The sequence below is a fragment of the Lagopus leucura genome, unplaced genomic scaffold (genome assembly GCF_019238085.1).
Source record: "Lagopus leucura isolate 7727_CA_CO unplaced genomic scaffold, USGS_WTPT01 Super-Scaffold_100002, whole genome shotgun sequence".
NCBI classification, from domain to species: Eukaryota; Metazoa; Chordata; class Aves; order Galliformes; family Phasianidae; genus Lagopus; species Lagopus leucura.
Genome location: NW_024962263.1, coordinates 14,550,122 through 14,567,187, shown reverse-complemented (window position 1 = coordinate 14,567,187; position 17,066 = coordinate 14,550,122).

Here is a 17,066-nt window from a genome sequence, read left to right as displayed (position 1 = left end):
AATTCAAGGAAATTCAAAATTCATGGAGAAAATTCAAACAGAAAAGGCCAATGGGAGCACATAAGTTGGGTCACCTTCTCCTTGTCTTTGTTCTTCAGTATGCTAAGCTGACTTGTTTGTTGATGTTCTCTTTCTGATCTGCAAAGTCTAACATCAGAGTTCATGAGCTTTTAATTGCAGCACATTAGGAACAGTAGAGAGCAAGCCACTCAAATATACTTATGCAAGAACATCTCAACAGTGTGCCTAATCCAATGTGACTCTGTGATTGTCAATAGAAAATGATTCCTATTAACTCCAATATTTGAGCTGTATAGAAATAATTAACCCAAATATATTCTCAGTTATACCTCATGGCAGGACATGTTGGTCAGTAATACCAGCAACTAATAAGTTTTTTTATTATGTACTAATTAACAATTTTGTATTATGGAAATTAATGAAATAACTGGGGTTGGCTAGCTTCTGTTCTCAACATTTTGCTTTTATCATTTCTGAGTATTTTGTTTTTTGAAATCTCTTTTTTCACAAGAATCCAGTTTTGTCTCTAGATTCTTCCTAAAAATTTCACTTCAGTTGTTGTCCAGTTTTGGGACGTGTTTGCATTAAACTGAACTACCTAGAGAGTACTTGGAAAATGTAATCATAGAACACCTTTTTGTACTTTGAAGATTCATAGCTAAGACCGTTTGCACAAGCAATATGGCATTTAAGTGATAAACATTAAGTAAGGAATACATCTAAATGGTTCTGAATGTGCAGGAGTTATCATGACTAACAGCTGTTAGCACAGTCAGTTTTACAACTGTCACCATCTTATAAACACTGCTGCTTCTGATACACGTGTCCATAAAATCAAAGGCCGAGCCAAGCATTTCAACAGAAGCCAAAATACATGGGCAGGCAATGTGATATATTTTCTATTAAAAAAAAAAAAAGAAAAAAAAAAGAACAAAAAAGAAAAATGAAAAAAAAAAGGGAATAATCTTCTTATAATGGGTACTAATGTCTTTATTTTGAAACTTTTTGTCTATTTTAACTGTAATTAATAATGACTCATATTACTGGGACTCTTTTTAAAAACTTACTGAAAAGCTATTTCATCATACTAATGGTTTTCTACTGATGAAAATAATCAGATATTTAATTTAAAAATATATATTTAGTTAAATTTATTATTTAATTATCATTTATTATTTATTGAGTTAAATGCATTGCAGTTCATTTTTTAAAATAAAAAATAATTTCCTTTTTTTGTTCTTCATAGTATGCTTGCTTTTTTCTTTGGAAACATTTCTGTACCTAAAGGTATTTCTACCCTTTTGAAAATACATACAGAAACAGAAATAGACATTTCATTAATAGCTATCCTCCTTCATGTCTCATTTTTTCAAAAAATTTTAGTTCAGATCTTTGTGGTCTTCTAAGTTTTTTGTTGTCTTTAGACTTCAACATGTGAGAGTGCTATTGTTTCTCACAGCTTCTTTTAAAGGAATGAATAAAATAAAGTTGGAACTTCAGATTGAATTTATATTTTTAAAATTCCCTACAGAAATGGACTATTAGAAATAGTACACCTCTAAGATGTAACAATATGCTGCATATTGAAAGTTTTCTAAACTTCAAATAAATTTGAGGTCAGATTGAGAAGAAGCCATCTCTGTAAAAAGATATCTCAACAGTATAACAACACAGAGGAGAACAAAATGTAAAGAACACCCACAGCCATGAGAACAGTGACCTGCTGCAAGCATATATGTGTGAAAAGCTTTCATCTAAAAAGAGCAGAGAAGGAAAGAGCTAGCATCAGCACCATCTACTTCATAATCACATATTTGATAGTTTTAATCTGAAAGCGACATGGTCTCACACTAGGATAATGAAAATTGATAAGATTACAGCACAAAAGATGGAAAAGTAGAGTCATAGGGAAGGGATGAATATTTTAGAAGTTCAAGACACTGACAAGAAATCCCCAAGCTAATGAATAAATCTATGTTTAGGAGTCACAAGCCCAGATTCTGTGACTGAATGGTATGACTTTTTACAGACTGCTGAATACGTTTGGTCTTTGCTCATTTGTATTCAAAATGGAAACAAATGCTTGCCTGCCTTTCATTGGCCTCAGGTTGACAATCTGCGCTTCTGAGCAGTTGCTAAAGGTGTATTATTTTACCAGCAATATTGCTATGAAAAATGTGTGTAATGTACAAAACAGGAATAATTTTCTATTTTCCTTTGGAACAGGAGGTGAACTAATATATTCTAGTATGTATTTATGGTTTATATGCCAAGTAGTGTCTGCTTTTCTCTTTGCTGTTGATCATTTCTCAGAGTATGATACATAAAATGCCCAAAGGAAAGAACAGTACCGGTTGTCAAATTGTTCATTTGTAGTTATGTATATGTAGTTATGCTTGCAGCAATAATTTCACTTATTTTGTGGAAGTTTTACATGGTAATGATGATTTCACTTTTGGTGATTAACATCTGAAAGTTATTTTTGCTGCTACAATACGTAAAGCAGCAAATAGTATAAAAACACTGGTTGTTTCCCTGAAAAAATATGAAAGGAACTTCCTCCCTGCACTAATTACTTCACCAATCATTTCTTCTACACACGTTTACTTCTCATTATTACCTAACCAATAATAAAGTAGGATGAAATTGATGTCTTCCTAATACCCAGTTAAATAAAAAAATAATTTGAATAATCCATATAAGAAGTAGCTACATCCCTCCTTGTCCTCAGAATTTATTATCAGTGTCACAGGATCTATAATTAAGTGTATTTTGGGGGAGAGATAAATTAGTTAACTGAAAAATAGCACAACTTGGACCAGTGCTAACTGATACTGCCAGTGAAACTTTGAAATTTATGCAGACAGAGACAACGTGTACCCTCAGCCCTATTCAGAATAGCCCATCATCATATAATTGAATTTACACTACACTGTGAATGCTAAAAGAAAGTTTCCTAATGGAATTCCTTACAGAAAACCATGTTGATAAAATCCTTTTTTTTTTTTTTGTCCTCATTTTTAATTTTCTTTTCATGGCTTTCCTCCCTTTACTGTTGTCAATGGTTTATGGGCTGGTTCGGCTGGTGTGGAATACTGATAACCAAAAATCATAAAACCATGACAACTGTTAAAATAAGATCATGTGCAAGATTGACAAACACTATGAAAAATTAAACCTCTGCGACATTCATTAATCTTTAAATGTTGTGTTAGCTTTGAAATCCAAATAAAAACATTCTCAAAAAAAGAAACATTTAAAAGTAATATTTTCCTATAGCTTTGATAGAAGAAAGGAAAGGAAAGGAAAGGAAAGGAAAAGACATATTTAGATGTTTCCATTCTTCAGCTCTATAAACACATAAAGTGTAGCAAGATGTGCTGTAAATCTTCCCTCTTCTACCCATTTAGGAGGAAAATAGAGACAGCAGACAGTGCACTGACATTTGTAGTTATTGGTGTCTATGACTATGATATGCAGATGAAAATCTATATATACATCGTTACTGAACAATTAGAAGTGCTTTATTTGATGGATAGGATTAGGATTCTAATTTAGGAACAAAATCCTAGATCCCCAAAGCCTGTTCCATCCTTCACCCAGCTAACATGAAAAAGCCTCCTGCATTGATTTTCTTTTTTTCCCCAAACTCTTCAGTCATCTAAAGACAATCCACTAAGAGTGCTTTTGATACTTTAATGTCAAAATCACTGATTCCTTTTTTGTTTATGGTGAAACCTTCTCCTGTTTCATATTTCCCTCTGCATCAACCTGGAAGAGTCTAGTCCATTAGGATGCAAGTTGCCCAGGGCAACCTGATCTACTAGTGCCTGATTAAGTGGGTACTAATCTTGCTCTCAGCAAGGCGTTGGAAACATATGATTTTTAAAGTCCCTTCTAGCCCAAGATTTTCTATGATTTCATAGAACCACTTTGCTGCACATCCAAAGTTATTTTTTTACAATGCATAATAACCATCATCCACGCAGTATTGTTTAAGTTGGACTCTTTTCTAGAGGTTACATTTATTTAAGGCTGTCACTGATTTTCTGATATTCTGAAGGAAAAAAGATGCAGCAAGGGAGACAGTCACTGTGCTTAGTTGATGCTTAAGTGATTGATGCAAATAGGGGATGCTCTGACCCACTGGCTCCCACGTTATAACCCATACTGTCATCCTGTCTGGCATTTTATTTTGTATGCTGCATTTCCAAAGCTCATAAAGACTCAACACATAAAGCAGCCATGTGTCCTTCATCACAGTTCAGCTTCTGGGTTAGAAGACTGTCCATTGGGCTTTGACTTGTGGTAACTGATGAAGTAATGAAAGTCAGACAATATGGTTTTAAGTACCTTCACAAATATTAAAATGTCACAATCGTGAAGGCTTAGTAACAATATATATTAAAGTGTAAAGGATAAGGTTTAAAAAAGTCCATGCAATAGAATTCAGAGATGGCAGATAACAGTTCAGAGGTGATAGGCAACATACTTTTAACACATATCTGCATTTTACCTAAATTACTAAAGGATTAAGGACTCTGAAAATAATTTTGCATGCTCAGGTAGCTTGCAGCATTACAGCATACCTCTGACCGCTCTCTGGTGAGAGCTTGCTCAGGTAGGTCACCCCAGATTTTGTAGCTGTGCCAGCAGCTTTCCAGAAATGCAACATTTATGCCTTGTATTTATATTTAATACTTTTACGTAACTTTTGTATTTGCAGTGTTACTGGTAAGATGTGATATATGTTGTGCTTTCCATCTTAATTTGGTCATTTTTCTCTGTTAAACATCTTTTACAACATTTGTTAGTGTGCTAATCTTCTGGCCAGTATCTTAAACTTTGGTGCCTCTTCCTAATAGCAGTTTGCTGTAACTACTTGGGACAATTGCCTTTTACTGGCAGATATTCCTTACAATATTAACAATTGCAGGCAATTGCACTGTACCATCTCCTGGCCTTCATCACAGTAAGATGATTAGTGCCAAGCTTCTGTAAGAGAAGAGGTGATCAGTCTGATGGAAAAGGGAAAGGAGTAGACAGCTGATTTCTAGAGGATTAGCAGAACACAGCATACAAGAGCTGAAATGTGCGTGAAGGATATGAAAAAACAAATACATAGGTTTCTATAGGAATGTTGGTAAACAACAAATGAGAAGAAGCTGCTCCATACTCAGCAACCCCTGAGCAACCCCCTGTCAAAATAATCATGCATTCACAGTAACAATAATTGCGTAGCACAGTGAATATCAAATATCAGATACTTTCTCTAGACTCCAGAAATCATAACTTATCTACCCTTTTACTGGACTTTTATAATAATAATTAAAACAATCACTCTTCAACCACATTTGGAAAGATCAGATAAACATTGCTTTTCTTTTACATATGTAGGAATGGAGACATGAGTACACTGAGCTGCAAAATGTTAGGGAAATAATTAACAGTATAATTAAGAGTATAATTTAATTTAACTGTCATCTATTTATATGATATTGAGCCAAGGAAAAACAAATATGTGTTGCTTTTCAGAGCGATTAAAATCTAATATCCCACAATGTGAGTCACCATATTTCGAAGGATAGCAAGCAAATTTAGCTCTCTGCTTCATTGAATAAGAATTCATTTTCAAAAGTATTTTTGTTCATACATACTTTCTTTGGTTTATGAAGAGCTTAAGTAAGGAGCAGTATTCTGAGTAAAAACAGTGATTATTATCACTGTAAAAACACATATATGTTTAATAGTTACTTTTTAATTTAATAAATAGATTTGGAAATAGATCATGTAGGGAGTCATCATTCAGCTGGAGTACCCTGTCAGGCTAATAAAAAATACATTTTCAGCCTGTTATTTCTATTAGTAGTTTAGAACTGTTGGTAAAATAATTGCTAGTAAAACTCACAAATGACAGATCTTGGTAGGATTTTCTAAACCTGATCTTGATTAAAAACTAACCCAATTCTTCATAAATCTCGTATCATTTGTTTCAGAGTTTACTGAAATACAGCAAAAACTGAAGTACTGTCACATGAAAAATAGAAGGCCATTATTAGAAAAAATTTTGCAGTGGGAAGTTCACTTTTATTGTCCTTGTTCTAAAAAGAATGGTTTACAAATAACAAGTGCTCTCAAAATGAAAGTAAATAAGTAAATCATATTGCTTGGGCTGTAGAATTAGATTTCTTTTTGGCCTCCTGGGATCAGAAATAATGACAATAGAGTAGCCAGAAATCTGGAACAGTTCTTATAGATCATTTCAGACATCTGATTTCTAAAATTTTAAAGGTAAAAATTTAGAAAAATAAACCCTATAACCAAGTTTGGAATTGGTTACATGTGACTGGATACACTTAACGCTTCCATAAATCAGGTTTGCTGATATAACCAAGTTCTAAGGTCAGCTTAATGTTACATTTATTTTTCCAGAAAATTCATTTAGTTGAGTTCATAGCAGGGAATAGGATAGAGAGCTTTATCTTTCTGGAGTGCATGATCTAGGCAATCCTGTTTGCCAGATTGATATCTGGCAATCCTAATACAAAATCCTAATACAAAATGCACCAAATTTGGAAAAAAATTCATTGCATAGGTGGACACTGCATGTTCTTAAAACGAATACTGCCTTAGGAGACATGGTCATGGATAATTTCCCACAATAGATCTATCATCTTAGCAGGTCTGCATTACCCCTGTTTGTTTTATTTGTTTGTTTGTTTGTTTGTTGGTTTTAATAATTTGACAGTAGATCTTGAAATATTACCTCCTTTCAGACGGTGTGGGATTAAATGTTATCCAAACACAAAACTTACATCTTGAAAAACTAAGCTATTCCAGACAGTAAAAGAAAATTCACAGATAACTGATACACTAAATCTACATAATGTCACTCAGTTAAAGCACAGTGGTACTCTATAGCACCAAATAAATAAATAATTGTATATTTAAAAATATGTTATATATTTATGTATATATTTTATGTTTCTAAATTTCACATACCATTCTTTACCTGTTCCTGCCGTCTTTAAATTTCTTTCTGTAACCATGAGTAAATACTGACGAGGTTGTTATTTGCATAGCAGAATTAAGATGCACAGAAGATAGATGATTCCTTTAACCCTCAAAGTCTTCCTGTTTACTTCTTTGTTGTATCAGTTTATGAAGTCCTAACTTAAGGAATCTTTGGGATAATAGGCTTAATAAACGCAATAAGAAATAGCCTTTTTTTCATTTCCACCATTGTACTATTGATCCACGTTATTTGCTGTGGGTTTTTTGATAAAACTGTAGAATGACACAAAAGTTTTCCCTGATTAAAATTTTACTGAGTTAGTTTTTTAAATATTCAGCATGATAAACAATTTTTCTGGAGAAAGATTTCTCCACGAGGTGCTTAGTTTCCCCTTGTCAATGCTGTAATCAGTAAAGGATTTCCTATAATCCTCCAGAATTTATTCATGGTACTGTTTCTTAGTTATCTCAGTTATTTTACATAGCTAGCAATAATTTGCATTTTCACTGTACCTGTGAATGTGCATAATATGCTGCATCAGATGAAAAGTTGATCTAGTCCTGTACCTTCTCTCCATCAGTTACATGGAGTGTTTCTGTGCTCACGGGCAGATGCTGGAGGAAAGAGCACGAGAAACTAAGCAAATAAAATATAGTAGAAATTATTAATGAACAAACAGAACAAAACAGGAGATACTCCACTCTTTGCTCACATCTTTAATATTGACAGTAATTCTGTTTTCTTCCCCGTGTGGAAAAAAAGAATGCTTTTAAAACTGGAAGATTCAGAGGAGAAGATGAGGATTATCATCCTAATGAACCATCAGAAGGTAGACTTAAGTCTCTAAATTCTTGCATGCTTTTCAGTATGTAGGAAAATAACTAAGTCAATTTGAAGAAAAAGCTGAAAGTAAACTAAAAAAGTGGAATACTAAACTCTGAACAAGAGCTTTCTCTGTATGATCCAATGGGATATAGGAACAACTCTCAGACGTGTGCAAATTCGGATTATGATTATGACAGTTCTACTATCTATAACTAGTCAGTAGTGGAAGTAAGGAAAAGGGAAGAAAGGGAATCACTGGCCTGTCTTTCAAGCATGCAAGACAAAAATATTCTCTTGATATTGTGATAACCCCATCATACCAGTTGCTTCAGAGTTTGATTTCAAGAATAGCATAGTACAAATGAACAGAGATGTTCAACAGATATGACTATCCATACCAATATACTATTTGTTCATGATATTGGTATTATGTGCATTTTAATATTTGTGAGAAAAAATATATATATTAAGGATGAAATCTTCTCTGTATTCTTTGCTATTGAACATACACTGACAATTTATACATTTACAAAAATACTGAATATGAAACTTGCACTATCTCCAACAATTATGTACTTTATCCAACAGAGGAAAAAAAGATAAAGTATTTAACAATATCATTTTGCACTTTTAGCTGTGTAAACTGTAGTCTGCTACATATAAGTTGAGATCAATCTCAATAACCTATGACACATATGCATTTTTATTTTAAGTAATTTTGCAAGTTTTATTGTAAGTGATAGATGAATATGACACTAACTGATCAATTTAGAAAGCTTTCTGGTTAGTCATCTCTTTTTTTTAAATTAAAAATATAAACAACAGTATTTGATGCATGCACTGTCCCTTTTTATTCATGGTTGAATATTAATGATTGAATAATTGATACATTATCAGCCAGAACTACAGAGACCCTGTGGTATCTGCCTTTTTTTTTTTGTTAATATTAATAGACTGAAGTATATAATAGATCATGAAAATTGATAACAGTTTACAGAAAGACATATAATCGCATTGCCATGCTATAACTTTCTTATAATTTGAACTGCTAGTAGATTTCTGGTACAGTAGACAATAGAGGTTAAATTTAAACTTGGTTAATTGAAAGTAAATTGTTCTGTGGGTTCTGCAGGTTGAAAATGAAAACAACAAACCTGAGATTGTATCTTTGACATGAAGCAAGATAGAAGCATAGGAATGTGCCAGAACTTTTAGTAAAAAAAACAGCAAGAACAACAAATGATGAGAATAAGCAGTATTTATAGATACTGATAACAAAGCTAATTCATTATCAGGGTTACCAATACTGAATCAGCAGAGCTTCACTTTCTCATAAGTTGACCGTAAACAAATAAATTCAGTAATCTAATAAACTAATGAAGAATTAAATCTTTATGCTTAAAGAATTTGCTTGTCATTTTGCAAATAATTTTACTTTAAGAAGTTTCAGAGCGACAATACACATAATCTTTTTCCACTTTTAAAACCCCTATGAAACCAAAATTACCACTTGAGTCTTTTTATTACTTAGAACATGTCATCGGGGAAAGTGATGCTACGGTGTAGAAAATATGTCTAGAAACGCAGTGTAGCAGAATAGAAATTTTGACAATGGAAAAAAAAAATACAATGAATGGAATAAAATGCTGTATTTAATGGCAGTGTTGTGGTTACATCTTTGACCACTGCAGATGATAGATAGATGTCAACAATTTTTGATATATTAGGATAGGATGGTTCAAGGTCACTTTCTTTTTTAGGTAATATTTTCAAGAGTTGACATTTTCTCTGAAAAAGAACAAAAAAATCTTTGTTTAATGTATTAAGCTCAGGAAGAGTGTTAAAGGACTTCAAAGAGAATTTTAGATGGTGGGCCTTTTCTTCTCTGAATTAAAATTTTCTACACAATACTGATTTGACTTTTTAAGTTTTTCCTGATTTAAAGGAAAAATGAATTTCATTGTACCAGAACTACAAAACTTCTTATGAAATCAGGAGTTTTCTTGCTTTGTATCAGCATAACAGCTTATTCCTAGAAAAAGAATGTGTCAAAGAGTATATAACTTGTATAGTGAGAAGATTTCAAACAAAATTTGGTGAAAAAATTAAAATCCATTTTCACCCTTTTGTTCTGCCTCCCCTCTGAGAAGGCAATATTTCTGTTGTTGATGTGGTCAGCTTCAGGACAAGGCTTGCTCCAGAGATTGATCTATCCAATATGAATTCAGTTTAGTTTCACAAAGGGAATACATTATTATTTTTATTCACAGGGGCTCAAAGGTGGCAAAATTAGGATTATATACATGGCATTGGATAGCAAACAAGATGGGATTGGTTGTGCTTCTTCACCAAGTCTTGTGAGTGACAATTAAGTCTTTTCAGCCCATCTAGGATAACAAATGAGTGACAAGACCTGAAAGAGAGATGCAGGAAAACTTTCATGTTCCAGATAGAAACTCATTAAAAAATCAATGCTTGAGTACTTATTTGGCACCCTCAAGAAATCTTTTCAATTCCAGTCCTGCAGATCCATTTTCTCTGGCTGCCACATATAATGGCACTAACAATGATGTTTTCACATGACCAAATATGTACTCATGATTAAGGAAAATATTGTCTACTTTCACCTGTGAAATATCTGGATAATTCTAAATAGAGCATTTTTCCACAGAAGAATTTTAAGGTCCTTTCCTCACTCACCATTCCAGAGTTTCTCCTTCACAAGGCTTGCTTCCATCTGTTCTGAACATTTGTTAGAAGAGTATTACAGTTAGACCATTTTTTTTAGATTATTGCATTTTGGCAATGCAATGTTTTTAATTTCATTCTCAAGCAAACAAGCATTAAAGTACAATTTTGTTTAGATTAAATTATTATTATACATATTTATTCTACTGTTGCATTCCTGAGTTCAAAACCATAATTTAGCATATGTCAGTGGTAAATCTGACCAATTTTTAAATTTGAGGTAGACTGAGATTATTTCTTTCTCTTTCTTTAACAATAATTGAATCCCCAGTGCACAATACTAAAATACTAATTTCAGACAATGAACAGCAGCTTGTTATTCCATTATAACTGCTTCAGTTTTTTCCTTTTTTTGTGTGTGTGTATGTGTTTTTATTGTTTGTTTGTTTTTAGAAACAGGAGATAATTTTTCTGTATCACACAGGAGTGTCATTTGTGTAGATAATCTACACTACTGTAAAATAGATTTCTTGTAACTGATTCTAGCAGTTCCATCTCAAGTGTATTTCAACATTATTTTAGGTTCATTTTTGTAATTACTCCTGAACTTTTAATTCCATCTTTCCAGATGTATGAAAACACTTGTCTGAAAGTTTTAAAAAATTAGCATATTTTGTTTTTTGTTATTGCCCACTGTTTACTTCTCTGCTCCCTCTGCAGAGTACCACCACCTTTCTCTAACATAGCATGTAGCTTAGTAATTACCTCAGTAAAGTTGCCTAAAGGACAAATGCAAGTCCCATTAACTCTGAAGTATATTATGTGTTTGACAGGTACTCATAAAATAGCTTCTTTTTTTCTTTTCCTTTTTTTTTTCTCTATATTGACTTTGTCTATATAAAGGATTAATTACAGTGTAGCCTACAGTCTCATTGAGCAAAACACTGGAAATACAAGATTTTCCTTCCACACTTTGCACATTCAAAAGAAAAAGAGATTGTATTCTTAACAGGAAGACCCTAGTATGGATCTTGTTATTGTAAATGAGACTAAACAGATGGGTCCAAAATCAGAAGTAGTACATAAAACAATATCAACTAGGCTCATATTTGCTTATATTCCCTTAAAAATTCTATGTACTTTGTAGCAATAAATCTAAAACTACTTCAATATATGTCCTGAAAGTAGCATGGCAATAAATCTATTGGAACTTGGCTGCTAGTGACATTGATATTAAACATTTACCTGCAATTTTACAAAATTGGGAAGAATGATGAGGGCAGCAGTAGGAATGCAGACTGGAAGCATGGATTAAATGCTGGAAATATATCTTGAATTCAGATTCTAAACTATTGAATGCAGAATAGGGAAAATTGAGGGAGTAAACTACAGTTCCATTTCTTGCTGAGATTGGAAAACAAATCTGTGGTCATGGTTCTACTCATTAGACAGTCACTTCTTGAGTAGTCACTACTCTCTTGGCTCTTTTCTAATCCTGTCTTCAGAGTATCAGTTGCATTATTTTTAATTTTTTCCATGGTAAGAATAAAAGTCAGTTTAAATTTGTCATCTGTTTCATTTTAAAAACATACAGTAACAGAGATAAATATATATATGAGCAATAATTTCCACTAAGTTATCAAGCAATCTTCTTCAATATTCAGACATTTGAAAAATTAATTAATGAATGAGTAGCATTTTGTTCCCTATCAGGCTTAGTTATTCCATTAGGTGTAACTTCAAGCCATTCTGGAAATAATTTTAGTCCAGTTGCCACTAGTTCAAGGAAGAGACAGCTTATTCTGCTCAAGGTGAACTATAAAGTTTGTGGGATTTCACTGGAGCAACTAGTTAAAATTTTCTATCCTGTTATGGAGCTAACACAGTAGTGGGATTGTACACTCTTTGGGACTCAAAAATGAAGGTCTGTCAAAAGTAAAATGAGGTTTTTGAATTTCTTGAGAAATAAATTAGAAATTCAGAAAGTTTGGTATGAGATGAAGATGAAAAGGTCTACTGGGCTTAAGAACACTGAAGCTGGGGAATGGAAAGCTAGCATTCTGAAGCATGGGTGGATAGGGACAGAAAAGAGAAACAGAAGGGAAATCAAATAGGCAAGAGAAAAGTAATAGGACTCTCATACAAGTTTCATGAGTTTTAAATAAATGTAATAACAACTTAAAAATTCATACGGTTTTAGTCCAATGAAAATGAAACTTGTGCAGCTCAGAGCTGCACTAGACATAAAACATTATGGGTATCACAAAAAAAGAAAAAAATTCTCATCCTTATTTCCCATATTTATAATACAAAAAGATTTCTCATGACAGCATGTATCTGTCTTGACAATGAAATACTTGACATGCCTTGCTCTTGGTAAATACACTGTTTCTCATAATGCAGTTTGTTCTGCAACTCTTCTCTGATTGTATTTGACATAAGTATTCCTTCTCTCACTGTCTCTTGCAATGCTGAAATTCTAACTGTGAGGGGAAAAAAAGAACAAAGCAAAGAAATTCTTTTCTCAATTTAGTATTATCGGGTTTTTTTTTGAGAACACCTTCTCCTTCTGGTCTTGAAAGCAGTACAGTTGAATTGACCTTCTAAGCCAGAGTACTGACGCTACTTACAATTCTGCTCTAGAAAGCTCCAGTACCCATGTAGTGCTTCTTGCAGAATTTCACTCCAAACAAGGAGGTCATCAAAACCTCATCCATTCAGATTGGATTGCTTCCTCTGTAAATATATAGAGAAATAAAATATTTTGGTCTGAACATGAGAATTATTCTGAAGAACAGACTGTTGTATTCACTTGCAAAATGAAATAGTTTTGCATGTTAAAAAAAAAAGAATCTGGGAGTCAATGCAGAAGCAAGCTTGATTTTGTAATCCCTACCTTCTAGAGAAGGAAGGAGAATTAGAATTCATTTCTTTTTTTCTTTTTCTTCTTTCCAAAGGAAGGAAAATCTGAGAAAAACAGCCACACTAAACAAAAATAAAACAAAAACACCCATCCTGATTGAAAAGAAGGTTACATATATTTATATGTTGTGCACAAACATAATGCCAGTGCAAATATTCAGAACAGCATTGATCAGGTATCCCACACCCTTTTTGTCCTGAGATTTGAACACAGATTTACTCATAAAGCTGTTTTTGTAGTTGCATAAATACATATTGTTTCTGAAAAGGATAAAGTAATGGAGAGAAAATCATGAATAACAAAAAACCTTGCATATTCACCCACTTTGATATTGAATAGCCATGCTTTCAGATTAGATAGTGTTAATAGCATGCTGATGTTTTAATTGTTGCTGAGTGATGGGAACCAACACAGGACTAGGCCAGGCTGCTGGGTGAGGCAGAGACACTGCCATGATTGCTGTGGGACAGGGAGGAGCCAGAACAGGGTCTGAATGAAAATGGGGGTTATTCATGACACCACACTGCAGGCTATGATGTTGCAGACAGTTGGCTGAGGATGGCTGCTGCTGGGAGATGGCTTGGTGTCAGTAAACTGGTGGTGAGATGCTGAGGTACTACTGAGCTGTAGGTCAATGGGTAGTTGTATTGTTAGCAGTGCATTTATCATCAAGAGGTAAGTAATTGCACTGTGATTATGTATATACTGTTATCATTGCATTTTTGCTGCCATTTTTCCTGTTCTGTCTTAGTAAAGAGTTTTTATCTCAATCCACAAGTTCTATTTTGTCTCCAGTTTACTCCCTTACCCACTTGATGGGGAGTGAGCTAACAGGTGTCTGGTGCTGAGCTGCTCCTGAGTTACACCACAATGTAAACTCTTTTATATACCTTGCAGAATGAAAAATATTTTATCTCATTTCACATGTTGTGAAAAGTAATCTTCAAAGTGGTTGGAATTTCCATTTAAATACAGTGTGATAACATGATGATTATCCAAACTACATCACTTTATGTGGGATCTAAAACTCACAGGAACATAGGGGCTAATGAAATTGCTGGGACTTGCTTTCTCAGAGGTCTGAACTACCACAGTAATGCTTCAACATTACATTTCATATTTCTATTCCAATTGGATCAGAATTTATAGTTGAAACTTGAAAAGCTATGTAAAAGGAAAATTAAAAAAAAAAAAAATGACCCTAACTTTTTTAAGCATCAAAGAAGCTCTAGTCAAGTTCAGGTAATTCTCATTTTTATTGGAACATGTTTAATTATTTTTTCTCAAACAGAGGATTATGAATTCTTACACTTTTTAATCACTCATGACAGATGTTTTAGGAGCTGTGAGAAAATTAGATCAGCAACCTTGAAAAATGTTTACAAAGATGTTACCTGGCAAGTCACTGTCACCTTTTCTCATATCAGAAACTCTCTTCAGGTAATGAGATGCCTCCAAAAAATGTGAAGAAATTATAAGTATGCTATATTTTTTTCAAAAAAAAAAAAAAAAAAAAAAAGTTTTGTTAGAAATCCAAAGCAAAAGCCATATTAAAAAAAAAAAAACAACAACAAAACACACACACAAAAAAAAAAAAACACAAAAAAACCCAGAAAACTCTTAGCTCTAAAAGCATCACTATTTTGTTTCCATGTCTTTAAAGTATTTTTCTTCTATTCAAAAAGGCTGTTAGTGGAGTCAGTGTATCAATATATTTTGATACTGATGATTAAAAACTTTTGTCTTTTCAGTTGTATTGTTTTATATATGACTTCTCTAATATATTAGACTTACATCCTCTACTACAGAGAAAAATCAGTCTTGCAAATACTCTTTGAATTATATTGGAGACTTCAGAAGAAGTCTGGTAAAAGTTGTAATGATCTGGAACAAAATTTTGAAGGGTAATTTTCTTTTGAAAAATAATGAAAGATGCCATAAAAATGATGACTGTTTAAGTTATTTTCTGCTGCATTCCATGCAAGATATTTTCATGCAGTGGATAACTAGTGTACTGCTGTGTACTGTGTATTGTAAAGAAGCTGAACTCAGACTAATTAATGAAGTAGACAAACAAAAAAAAAATCAGCTTTATCTCTAGAAAACATTACATTGTTTCATTAATGACTTCTAGCTATTAGCATCCTTCCATCTGCTATCTGTAACTGAAGTTAGTGAACTACTTCATTGTACACTTAACTGGCAAGAAGTAGGAAGGCATCTAAATATGTGCTTAAGGACTGGGTGACCTGAGGTTTGTTCTACATTCAAAGGATGCAGTGTTATGGCTAGTCAAATGTCATAATTGCATCAAGATGGCGTTCTTATAACATTGCACAATTGCTTAGTCTGCCAAATGTATTCTATGTGGTGCAGTGGAATTGCCAGGTCACAGCCTGAACCAGTGGCTGATCACCAGGTGAGAAAGGGTGGCTAACCAGGGAACTCAGGTGGAAGCAATGCAGCTGAGTGATTGGAAGGGGTGGAGCCAGGATCCACCCCTCATTTAAGGGTTAGCAGCTAAGGGTTCCTCGCTTCCATCTGAATGGCAATTGCACTCCTCTTGAGTTGTCACTCACCATTGGAAGGGGTGAGCTAATTTATCTTATTTTTTCACCTGCTACTTTTCTGTATGGTTTGTATCCCATTTGCAAATACTGTTATTGCCTTCTTTTGTACTCCAAATATGGAGCTGCCCTCATAAAGCTTATAGTTAAAGTATAGGAAGTTACTGAACATTTTAATTTTAATGCTTTATGTTAAAACATATAAAGAGAGCAAGAAAAAAAAAACATACAACTAGTAGGATTCTTGTCCTTGCTTTTGGGAAACTAATGCATCAGGCTGGTTTGATAACAGTATTTGCAATTCTTATTTCTTGAGGTGTTCAGCAGATATTTTTCATGCAGTTTTACTGTCTGTACTTCATCCTTCAAAATAGTTGTTTATGAATATATATAGTACCAAAAGGTGTAATGCAAACAAGGTGTGACTATGAATTGAGGAATATTTCTCTCTAGTAAGAGGGCTTATAGAAGTTTGGTTAAGAGTCATAATTAAGCTTTCAATTGCAGCTGTGTAATTCCTATCTGAAAATTCACTAGTAGTGTATTTATGTCACCTGAAAATGGAGTTGTAAATAAACAACAATAACAACAAAATTTTACTGGTAGACTCAAAGCTTCTTCTCAAAATTGATTATCAAAGCAGAAAGCTTGACTGCATATTTTTTTCTGTTCACCGGGCTATGCTTATCTGGTGTATCAAAACAAGTGAAATTATTTGCCATAACCTGAGTCAGTATTGCACTATGTTTCATGCCCTGGTTTCAGCCCAGGTGAATTTAATAGTTCACTGACATTCAGTGGAGCTGAGCAGCTGGGCCAGGCTGCTTGGCAGGCCATGACGTGGCAGCAGGGTGCAGGCTGCATTGTGAGTTGTGCTGGGCCACGTGTGCTCTGCTAGTGAGGGGTAGAACATTCCTGCCCTAGCATCTGTTCTAAGAGGAAAGAGCGGTTATAAAGGAAAGAGCTGCTATTGTGTATCTCCAGTGTTAATACATTTGTGAAGGTAAATCAATGTAGCTTGAATTGG